We start from the raw sequence: 12,270 nt of genomic DNA on the forward strand, positions 1-12,270 counted from the left end.
TAATTCCACTAGATTAATAAACAGCATTTTTATCTAATCATATCTGCAGCCGCTCCTAATGTAAAAATATCAAAATCAAACAAAGCTCACACACACAAAAAAAAAAAAAGTATAAATTAACCCAATAAAGATGAGGATAAGAATTGATAGAGGCATGTAGAAATTGTTTTCTTTAATCTACTCCATCCAAGAAAACACTCCTAGTCTTTCCCTTCAAAACCTAAAAACCTAGTGGCACACTGGTGCAATAATTTAGAAAACAATGTGAATGTTTAAAATGGTTGTGCCATAGCTCTGCTTAAAAAGGCATTTGTTAAACATACAAAACAAGCTTTTACAGCTGATACACAATAATTTTTTTTTTTTATCTCTAGATTATGTTTATCGTCTTTCTTTTGAGCTTATGGTACATAAGACAAAATTGTTAAGTTTTTCAGTTTTACCTCCTCACTTAAATTTCAATTAAATGCAACTATCCATATACCAAGAGTTACCAAGTGGTGAATATCATATGAAATTCCATATTTATCTACAGTAAGGTCTGCCCATGACTTTGAGGACTGTGTCTCTTCAAACACTACCTCAGCAATAGAAACCACATTGACATGCCTCCAGTGCAGAATAATTAATTTTCCACTAAGACCTTCATAAACATAATGTGTTGTCAACAGGTGTCTTTCCTATAACTGTTACAAATTTATTAAATGTTAGTAGCAAGTTCTTGTCTTTTTCGCTGAAGCATGGCCAGTGCACAGACTGTTCCCTCTGCAAAAGAAATCATTGTTCCTTTCAGGTCTTACACAACACTGCTGTTAAATCTAGCCCATCACAGGAGAAAAGCTCTCTCAATTCTTATTTTCAAACCCAGAAAACAAGCATTTGGTCACTTAATAAACTATTAATCAGACACTATCATACTTGCCTTGAGTGTGTAAGATGAAGAAAATTAGATCAGTCATGCACAGACCCTTTCTTTCACCTCTTCTCCTCTATACCACCCACCTCCCAAACAGCTCTGCCTTTTTTTCTTCAGCAATTCAGGCTTGGAAGAATAAATTCCATTGTAACAATGATTCAGAGACAAACTGAAAGCCAAGTGAAATATTGTTCTCCCAAATCTGACAGGAAAACTTATAGGATGGAAACACTCAGAAGATAAAACTCAGTTCTCTTATAATATGCTCCAGAAAGCATTACTTATCACTGTCCCCTCATTCCCAAAATATATACATCAACTAATGCGTTGCTGTAGTACTGAAAATTTCCAGTTTTCCAGATGATGAGCTGTGACTCAGTACTCCTACTGATACATCTCAGTGCACCATCCATTTATTTTATGTGCTGGTAAATCTCCTCTCCCTTTCCTTCCACCAGAACTTACTAAGAAACCTCCTGTGTCTGCAGCTCTAATCTGCCACACCGTGTCCATCTGAGACCAGATCAGGTGAAATCTCTTCTACTCCAGTATTTTTCTGGTCTAACTCCTTGTTTCAGTTGCTACCAAGTGTGCTTACAGCTCTAAGAACATGAGGTCATAATCTTAAACTTTCCAGGATGGTCTACACCCTTGTTTATTGTATAGGGAAATCCGAATAGTGGGCACAGAGATCTTTCACTTTGTGTCAAGGGAGTTTATAGAAACTACTTTGGAGAAAATAGGTTTTTGTTCTCGACATGCACAGTCCCTTCTAAGAGTCAGTGAGGTGATGAAGCAAATTTTGATCCATTAATAATCAAAAGAATGATTCAGTCTACTCTAAGGAAACCAGAATTTGGCATAATAAAGCCAACAGCTGGTTGAGGAAAAATAACAGTGTGTGCTCTTCGATATTCACAGATGAACACAAACAAAGACAGAGTTAGGATAGCACATGATGTTTCTGAGTAGTAGTAAGGAGTTAAAACCATTTCATAAGCCCATTTATCAAGAACCAATTTTCTTGTAGGAAAACCATCCATTGCCTGTAATAGCAGCAAAAGAAATACCCTATAAAACATTTAGCATGCAAGAATATTGTGCTAATGAGAAATCTGTGTTAAACAGCCCTTATGAACTATGCAAAATGTAGTGCAAGCAGCTGGAAAGTTATCCTAATTTCAGAGAGTCTTCTTTCCTCAATTTGCTATGTACACTGAACATCAGCACGGATCAATGAGGTTATTTTAATATCTTCAACTTCTGTCAAAGCTCTGCAACATTCCCCAATGGACATCAGAGACAAAAACAGGCAGAGATATGGAGTAAAAAAACAGTTCTAGTTAAAACCATTAATTTAAACATCTGCTTAGAGACATTCATTAGCCAGTGAGCACTGAAATTTACACCAGAGAACTTCAGAGTTGGAGAGAAGATTAAATGCCCTGACATGGGATTCAGAAGAGCAAAGGAAATGAGCTGGCAGTGGGAAGGAATTGCTCATGGTGGTAGTGGGAGATGTGTGGCCAGACCTCTGCAAGGGTAAGGAAATGTTATAATCCTGCACACTACACCTAAGCAAACAGAACTACAAAGGCTCTGGCTCCAGCCAAGCCAGAAAATCCAGGAGGCAACTGATCAGCTCCCCTAGAACAAGTTCTCCCTCGAAGAAGCTGAAATCATTGGGAATGAGTAACAGTTGCCTATAACAACAACCAATTTCCTCACGTTACATCTTTCCTCCCCTGTTAAATTATCATCCTGCTAATAATAGGACCATCAAGAGCCTTTTTCTCCTTCTTTGGAAAAGAATAGCTGAGAGTTATGTTCAGTGATAAAATGTTTACAAAACCTGGACAGCATTTTAAGGCAATAGGCTGTTTCAATTTGATGGTGTTACAATCATTCCAAACTCCTTCTTTTGGAGTTAATAAACTCCAACCATCAGGACAAGAAAATGAGATTTTCCTTCACATCAATTTATTCGTTACCAACTATTTCTGGTCTCTACTCAATGAATATGATAATGCCAGCAACCATCTAGCTCGAGCAAAGTAAGGCTGGAGTGTCAATTCCATGGAAACACAATCATTTAATGAAACTCTCCTACTTCATCTACCGTGCTTTAAAGTATTTCTTTTGCCATATCTGTAACAGGTTCATGATCAGTGCTTCTTGTTAACTAAACACATGGAGTAGAATCTGTCTTATTTCTTAGGATGGTCTTGACCACAGGTCTGTCCAAACCCTTACTATGTTCTTCTCCAAATGGATTTCAGTAGATCTTGTCACTTTTCCCCCATTTCTTATTCTTCTTTCCCCTAAAGAATACATTGGTTTGCTGAAACCCTCTTCAAGGAGAAGCCAAAAAGCAATACATTTACATTTAGATTCCAATACAGGTTTAAAAAAAACTGTATTTTTCATCTAAAACAGAAAAGCTCTGTTCCAACAGACTGGGAAATCATTACAAAATTTTATCTGCTTTTAAATGGATTGTAGCTAATATGGGCCTACAAATTAGATGTCCATGACCACATAACTCCCTGGGAAATTTATCCCTTTTTTGTCTACATCAACCATTGAAGCCGTTCATTAATCTGTTTTCTAATGCAACCACTTCCCTGGACCAAACCTATTTAGAGACACCACTGGTTATTAAAAGCATTTGCAATAAAACTGACATGCATTTCAAAGAACTGCTGTGTAAATCAATATAATTTCTTAATTGGTTAACCAGATAGCTGCCACGCTAATGAGTCACACAGAATCACAGAGGATCACACAGAATCACTGGGTTGGGAGAGACCTTCAAGATCATCAAGTCCAATCCAGCCCTAACACCTCAACTAGCAGAGTAACTGCAACTCTCTGCAAACATCTTGCTGCCTGATTACACTTCTTCAACCACTACACAGCTGCACAGGAGGAAAAGTTCCAGTACCCCTTTTTCTGCTCTCTATAGTCATTTCAGCTCGTAACACTGCAACATGTGGGCTGTTCATTTTCCAGTAGTTTGGATCTCTTTAGAATATATTCTTAAAATTTATTTGTAAGGGCTCTGTCTCTAACTACCCATGGAATATATACATTTCTAAAGTGAGGGGTTTATAACAGCCATGATAGGATAATCAGATGACTGACTGCCTAAGGAAGAATTGTAGAACACCTTGGAGAGAAAGCACTAGAGAAATCACAAATCTTATATATGCAAGTGCCAAACTTAATTATGGGTCAATTTGATGTAAATAAACTCCAAGACCTTTCCATGATAATACTGTGAACTCACAGGTTGTGAAATTGAGTTAACTCCAAAGCAGTGTTATCACCTGTGTGAGTACTAAACACTTATTGAAGAGGCACCTTTCAAGATATGAGTATCTGATGCTTCTAAATGATAAGAATAAATATAAAACATTGAGCTAGACAATCTAATAGAACTCTTGCAGCTGGGGCTGCATTTCAAATGATAAAATACAATCTCCTCACCGGCAATTGTTTCAGTTAGTGGAAACAGTTTTGCCAAAAAGAAAAGGCACTGATACAGCTTTCTATATTTTCCTACTGGGTAATTTGCCACTGTTTGAGACAGCACAGTATGCATCTGAATTGTCTTTTCCCCTCTGTCAATTCAACCTCATTTACTGGGTTTTAAGTTTTAATGTAGCCCATTCAAGAAGGAAGAGTCAGACACGAAGTTCAGACTGTGACTTGGGTCACAGTTTCCCCAGAGTCTGCTGAATGAAATACCTTTGGTTCAGGATCCTCTTTAGCCCTCCTTTCTCCTACTCACAGTCAGGACAGGGCACAGTGGGAGGTGATATCTCCTATTATGCTTCTGATCAGATGGAGCCAGGGTTGCATTCCAATTCCCTGATTACTTTGAGAGCGTGAAGAAAATTGACAGAGCTATGGAAAATTGTATAGCAATGCTACCTAAACAGAAGCTGGACTCCAGATTTAACAGGAGTGGCCCTTTGCCAATAATGGATTTTTTTTCTTTACTTCTCCATGCTGAAGGGGTGTATCTCAAATCTCTTAATACAGAGATTATTCTTCATGTGAGTAATTTCATCCCTAGGTTTAATACAGGGTTAGAGTTACTCTCCTACCTACATTTAATCATGGGCTCATATGCCCCAATTTACTTCACAGGTGCACAAAAATATCAGGATGAATAAAATTCCCTAGACATGGTTCAGCATATTTTTTCAACACTTCTACATGCTGAGTTTTCATTTGTTGTAGCAGTGACTGATTTTTAAGCATGCTACAGTGTGAGATGGAACATTTTATTGCCAATTATAAGATGAATTAATGATTCCTCAAAGCAGGTTGGTGAAGTTAGGAGGCACTAACTAATAACCTTTTCATCAAGTAAGAAAATGAATCCACAAAAAACAAAAATCCCAGCAAAAAAAATCCAAACAAACTCAAAAAGACTCCCACAAAAAATCCCCAAACAAAGCACAACAAACCCCCACCCCCCAAAAAAAAAACAAAAAAAACCACACAAAAAACCTGAAAAGAAACAAAACAAAACCAAACCAAAACAGGAAGAGCAAGAATTTGCAATTGCTCTTGCAAATTGCAAGTCTTAAAAATAAAATCTTCAGGCTCTGTCCCTCTCCTGAGATTAATTTTCATAAAGGTTAAATCAATATCATCAAGGGAAAAAAATAAAAGCCAGACAAAGAATGCCATCACCATTTCTGTTCCTCAGAGTTGCTGTGGGTCATCTATTTATTGTCCCAAGCAGTGTAGGAGAACTGAGATTGTGGATGCCATGGGAATGTCTGGGGGTCTTTTCTGTTCCCTTGACACAAAAGGAAGCCATTCCCCAAAGCCCCTGAGATATTACTGCAGTGAATTTTTTAATAACAACTAATAATGCACAAAGATGACCTGGTAAGGGATATGTACAAAGGAATTTAATTTCATCAGAATAAAGGATCACGACTGCCCTTTTTGGTTTTATACTCCATGAGACAGTTCAGCATCTGATTTCATGAGCCTGCCGCCATGCAAGGCCTTCAGAAAATGTTGGAAATTCAGCATTTACTCATAAGAATTTCCTGAGAGAATATTTTCTGTGGCCAAAACTCTCTGTTTTCCCAGAGTCACCGAGTGGTTGGGTTTGGAAGGGACATCTGGAGCCACACTGCTGCTTAGCTCCATCCTATGGATTATTTTAAAAAATTTCTTGGACATGAGAGAAAATGTTTATATTTACACTTAACAGATAAGAAAATTATGAAAAGCACTAACAACTTCAGCACAGGGAATTTTCAGGGAAATTAATGACTAGCCAAGGTTAATGGCCCTCAGCTTCATGTTGGCCCATCAAGTCTCCCAGTCAGTCATTAATTCCCAGGAAATGCCTTGTGCCTTGATTGTTATTGCTTTAATACATTAAATTCAACTTAAAGGCTTGACTTAATGTTTAGCCACTACAAAGTAAAATACAAGGAAATGCTCCCACTGGACATACTCACTGTCAAATATATTTTTGTTTACCTTTTTCTCTGTTGGCATTTAAATAAAGGAATTGAATACTCATTGACCAATTTGCTTTGGTTTCACTACTTACAGTAGTACCCAAGAAATCCTCCAATCTTCTTTGTAATTTATTTTATATTTCATTAAAGATAATGTATCTGAGGTCCAATTTGATTGAATGTGCCAAATATAAATTATTACATTTAACGATAAGATGAAGAAATTAAAATTTGATCAGAAGTAGTTCTGTTGTATCTCATTAGTGCCATACTAATGAAAAAACTTGCAGGGGAAAAAAGACACTATGGCTATTTACAATCTCCAGCAGAAAGTGAAAAATCAATTACTATTTTGGCCCCAAACCAATTGAAAGGTGGAAATGTGCTGGTGCCAGTTTTCCTTGTGAAATTTCTGCCATCACGACCTCCACCACAGGGAAAAATGCTGTGGACAGGATGATGCCAGTTGTCCTTGTGAAATTTCTGCCACTATGACCTTCCCCACAGGGAAAAATGCTGTGGACAGGATTTTTTTCTGCCATGTTCTGATAAACCTGAGTTGGATTTAAATTTTTTTTTAAAAGTCAAACCAAAAAAAAGTCCCATCACCTGGATTTAGTATGAATTCTGGTCTAAAAGCATGGCTCCCAGCAATGCTGAAAATGTCCTGCTTTTTTTTCTCGAGTCATTTTATATGTTATTCATCACATATGCTTGGCCACATATTTAAACACAGCCAGTTCATTTTCCTTCAACGCATGAAGAAAAAAACTACTTTCTTCAACATCACACTCAGACTGTCAGTGTTTCTATTTCATTCACTGAATAATGTACTTCTTGCCATTGTGGAAAATAGTTGCACATGGGCTGGAAAGCCTGTTCCTGAAACTTGCTGTAGCATTTCACAGCCAAACCTCGTTTCTGGTGCCGCTCCATTAGAGCCAACAGAGTTATGATGGGGATGAAGCTGACATTGTAATGTGCCTGTGTACTAAGGAGAGGTTTGATTTGATGTGCACATAAAAGCACATCAGAATCACCACTGGATTCCTGTATTGAGTTTTCAGGAACCTGGGAAATGTCATGCAGTCACTGTCATGCATTGCTGAAGACAGTATTCACTTAAAAGTCCTTGGGATGTGAGATGATGCTAAGTCAGGCCAAAATATGAGACAAAAGCTGCTTATAAAGGGATTCAGGCTACTTAGTCTCTATTTTGACTGATACTTGCTGGATGAGTGACATTGTATAAGTCACCTTATCTCTGCATCAGTTTTGCCAGACTTAAAAATGAAAGCTCATAAATTAAAGGAAAAAAAGTGTTACTGTCACTTTTAATTTGATACTCCACACTAGCAAGCCTGCCAATGCAATGCTTGTAGTGTAATTCTGGGTTTCAAACAATTCCCCCTTTCCTGGGATCAGGGGCTGGGATAATGCAGGAATTGGAAGCACAGGGTGGAGATATCCATGGTCATGTCATGGTTCCACTGTTCATCCAGGGTCAGCTTTGAGCTGGAGTGAAGAGACCAGCCAGGACCACAGGGGTGCATGCTGGGCATCTCTTCACCCCACAATCTGGATTGGTGACCTTGCACAATAAGGAGCTGTCTGCAATGATAATATGGTTAAATCTCCCAAAACCAACCAACCCAGTCCCCAACCCAGCACTGGTGAAATGCACAAAAAATCTAGGCAGTCTGTTCTCATCCCACCCCTGCAGAAGGGGAACTGCAAAAGGAAAGCTTCAGAGAAAGAAGAGTGTCAGGTATCCTAAATGAAGAGGATGCAGCCCCCTGAGACCTCTGCACAGCTCTGCCTGCAGGTTTGGGAAGATCCATCCATCCTCTGGCTCCTGTGAGCATGATACCTTCATAACTGCCTTTAGAGCACTTAGACTGGGTGTGAGTCAGGGAGCAACTTCAGAGGTGATGCACAACTGTGAGGTACCCTACAAAAAGCTGCGTTCGAGGTTGAACTATCTCCCCATACAGGACAGAACGATTCCAAATTTTCCATTCTTGAAACCAGAGTTTCTTGCCTTCTCCTGATGAAACCTTTGAGGTGTATTGGGTAATCTGCCTGGGCATTGGCACTGCTGGTGTCAGCTTTACAAAACTGCCAGCTCTGCTTTGAATGTGCCACCTTCCCCTCTCTCACTTGGCTGCTCTTCCCCTCCTTCGGTGTCACCCAGGTCACTGGTGCCTTGCTCGACCAGGGGACGTGGTCATGGAAATGCCAGGGTGGAACTGGGGAGGGGCGGTGGCTCAGGGCAAAAAAAAAAGACAAAAATTCCTAAAGACAAAAATTCCTGGCTGTGTGTCTGTCTCACCCTCACTCCCCTCTGCAGATGCAGCAGGTCCTGTTCCAGAGCCAGCAGCCTCACAGGCTCTGAAGCAGGACAGGGCTCTGGTGTGGCACCTAAGCAAAAAGATAGGGAAGCAAAGAAAGTTTGGGAATAGAGTAGAGGAGAAGAAGGGTGAGAAAGCTTCCAGTGAGAATGGGGCAGAAGTTGACAACAGGAGGACATGGGTTTCACTGAAGAAATGAGTGCAAGCAGCCATCACAAATTGTTGAAATTGGCTTGCAGTGGGAAAAAGTGGGGAAATAACTGTACTGGGAACTAAACCATCATTCCCAGCCTGTTTGGGGATGGGAGCAGCCTGCCAGACACTGGGTCACCAGGAGCTCAGCACAGGGAGCTGTGCCCAGCTCTTCAGAGAGCCTGGAGCCAGGCAGCTCTGGGTGGTTGTAAACTGATGCCATCCCTCTCGGTGGGGTGCTCAGGCTGAGGGCTAATGATGGTAATTGAAATGTCGACCTTAACAGTTTAATTGCACAGCAAACAAATAGCATTCAGCTCTACAGCATTTTTATATTTATCGAAAGAAATTTTAGCTACCGTGGTGGATAGATGCAGAGTCAATCAATTGCTAGAACTGCTACAGATCTTCACCTCAAGATCATATCTGAATCAAAGCATTGTTTAGTTTGTGTTTTAAAAATCCTCCATTTTCCTATAGATACTACTAATATAAACATTTCATAGCTGCTTGAATTGCTTGGTCTCCCCTCAGCCAGCTGCAGAAGTATCTGCATTTAATATGTTTTCAACAATTGGTCATTATTTATTAAAATATTATATAAGACATTTTAATAATTTACCATATAATAATTTACTTTATAATAATTTCTACAATATATTGAAATGTTCCTCAGTACAAATAATGATGTCAAAACAGAAACTGAAACACAGAGGGACTCTGAGGTAAGTTGCATTGAATCTAATAAAAGCTAATGACAATAATAAACAAACAGCACAGCTGCTCTCTGAAGGCACTGGATTGCATAAAGAACAATGAAAAAAAAACATATATGAGGGCCTCTCTCATAATTTTTCAGGTTCTCTTAATATCAGCCATGGCCAGTGTGTTGCCAGGTTTTTCAAACAATACTACTGTGCCTAATTAAAGCATGGTCCTGGCTGATCCAAAACTATTTCTCAGATTATTTCTGAGAAAACTATTTCTGAGATTACTTCTCAGGAGCCACAGGGCACCATGACCACTCAATCTCTGCCCATGGCAGGGAGGCTGGAACTGGAGGATCTGTAAGGTCCCTTCCAACCCAAATCATTCTGTGATTTTTTTTTTTTTTTCCTGTTTTGTGGGAGCAAACTCCATGCCAGAGGTGTGAAACAATTCCAGGGCTTGTGGTGCACCACCAGTTTTGAAGCCAGGCCACTGTGATGCTTCTAAGGGTCTCATTTTCAGCATCTCACCTGGGACTACCTCCCTGTATCCCTCTGATCCCAACAGCTGTGATGGGAGCTGATGGGCTGCAGGTGGGACTGGCTTCTCTTCTGTCTTCCTTTTAATTCAGGAAGCATATCACCAGTCCTTTTTGCAGACATTTTATTAATACAGTTTAAAAACAACTACCACAACCCACTCATCCCTCCCCCCTTCAGCAGCACACCATCAGACACCTTTCACACACTCCCTCTCTTTTCATCCAGTCTAAGTTTTTCCAGAAGATCAAAAGCTGCTAAGACTGCTGCCCAAGTCATATTTTCCTCTTGTCAGCTTGTACTATTTTCTCAGCAGACACATAGGATTATAGCTGCCCTTTTATTTTTTTTTTTTGTTTGGTTTTATTTTGGTTTTGCTTTTTGGTTTTTGGGGTTTTGTTTGTTTGTTTGTTTCAAATGAAACTTTGCTAAAGATGGGCTGAAATTGCAAGTAACCTGCTGGAAAGCTATAGCAAGCAGTTCGAAAGAGCATTCTAGCAGTAAAATTATTTCTAGCCAATTACATTCTCTGTCTCTGTCTCTCTCATCATTGCCACTGCTCTTTAAGCAAGCTGCCTGTCAACATTTGTGAAGGAGCTCACAGAGACCTTGATGTGGTTTCATGTGCTCCTTGCCTTCTAAGGACTCTACATGCAGGTTTGTTTCATGCATCTCTCCTTAGGCTGGGTCACACAACACCAGGCACTGCACAGCTCTCCCAATAGCCTAACACACATTTTTATGTAGTTTTGAATTATGTTTTTTATTCTGCAGCCCATTGCTGTCTGCCCACCTGTCTTAATGTTAGTAATCAACCAACATCTAGGCGAGGGGTTTCTGAGGATGTCAATACAGCACGGTTGAAATCTACCTTGACAGATCATCCTGAACAGAGACTTTGTCTTCTAGGATCCATTAAATGAAAGAAAAAGAATTATACCATGTGTTCTTTCTAGGTGTCCAATACTCTATTTATTTGGCTGGTTTATTTGTCCTCCTGAGCTTCTCCTCTGTACCACAGCTCTGTCTGAAGTTTCCTCACTCTGTGCTGCACTTTGGCAAAATCCAGGTCTGACAGGGAAGCTGAGCCCACAGAGGCTGTGCACGGGGAGCCCACCTTCCTGGTGAAATTCAGTTCCATCCACAACCTCTTTTCATATGTTCATATTTATACAAAGGCAGCCTTCATGCTCTTGACTCTATTTAATCTTCCACATTTCCCCTCCGAACAGCTCAGCTCCTTTTTATTCAAATCCTCCCCAGATTCACTTCCATTGTGCATTGTGGATGCAGTCCCTTGGCGTAATGAACTCCCTCACAGCTGTAGCAACTATTGTTGAATTGTCAGTTCTATTTAAAATGTCAGGATTAACTGTTACCCAGCTGGTCATCTGAGCAGGAAGAACATGGGCTCATTTGCTGTTGCCTGGTACATGGGAGACGTGAGAGATTTCTGCAGGGCAGCACCACGGCTTGGTAGGTTAAGAGTGCAAAACTCTGGTCTCTTTCTTCCCTAATTAAATGCCACCTCTGCCCTACAAATATCTAAAAGAGAAAACACAAAATTGAGTCTAATTATGATTTTCCATTAATAAGTCAAGACTATGTTTTGTATAGAATAAAAAAGTTCATGCTTCAGTGCTAGAAATAGTTTGTTAATCAAAAATAAAGTGGCTGAGGCTCTGGAGCCTCGGGATCTGTGCCTTTTCAGAACAAATATTGCAGTTTCACAATACTTGCAACACAGCCTGATCAATGCTAGCACGCAGCTTCATGGATGGATCACTGGTGCTGGACCTGCTCTCCATGGAAATTTTGTTCCAGTTCTACTCAAAGTCCGTAAAATGCATTAAGAATCAGAATTTTTATACCAAATATTTCTGAAGAACAGACTTCTGGTTTGGATCCATAGTCCGCCTAGAAAGAACATAATTGATTGAAATGGATTGACTGATTCGACATTAAGATGTTACAGATTCCCTGTGTAAGTTCTACAAATCCTATAATTTTATCCACTGTCAGTCTTACTTTAACATTTCCTCTCCTAGACAAGAGATCATGGCTTT

The sequence above is a fragment of the Taeniopygia guttata genome, chromosome 1 (genome assembly GCF_048771995.1).
Source record: "Taeniopygia guttata chromosome 1, bTaeGut7.mat, whole genome shotgun sequence".
Taxonomy (NCBI): Eukaryota; Metazoa; Chordata; class Aves; order Passeriformes; family Estrildidae; genus Taeniopygia; species Taeniopygia guttata.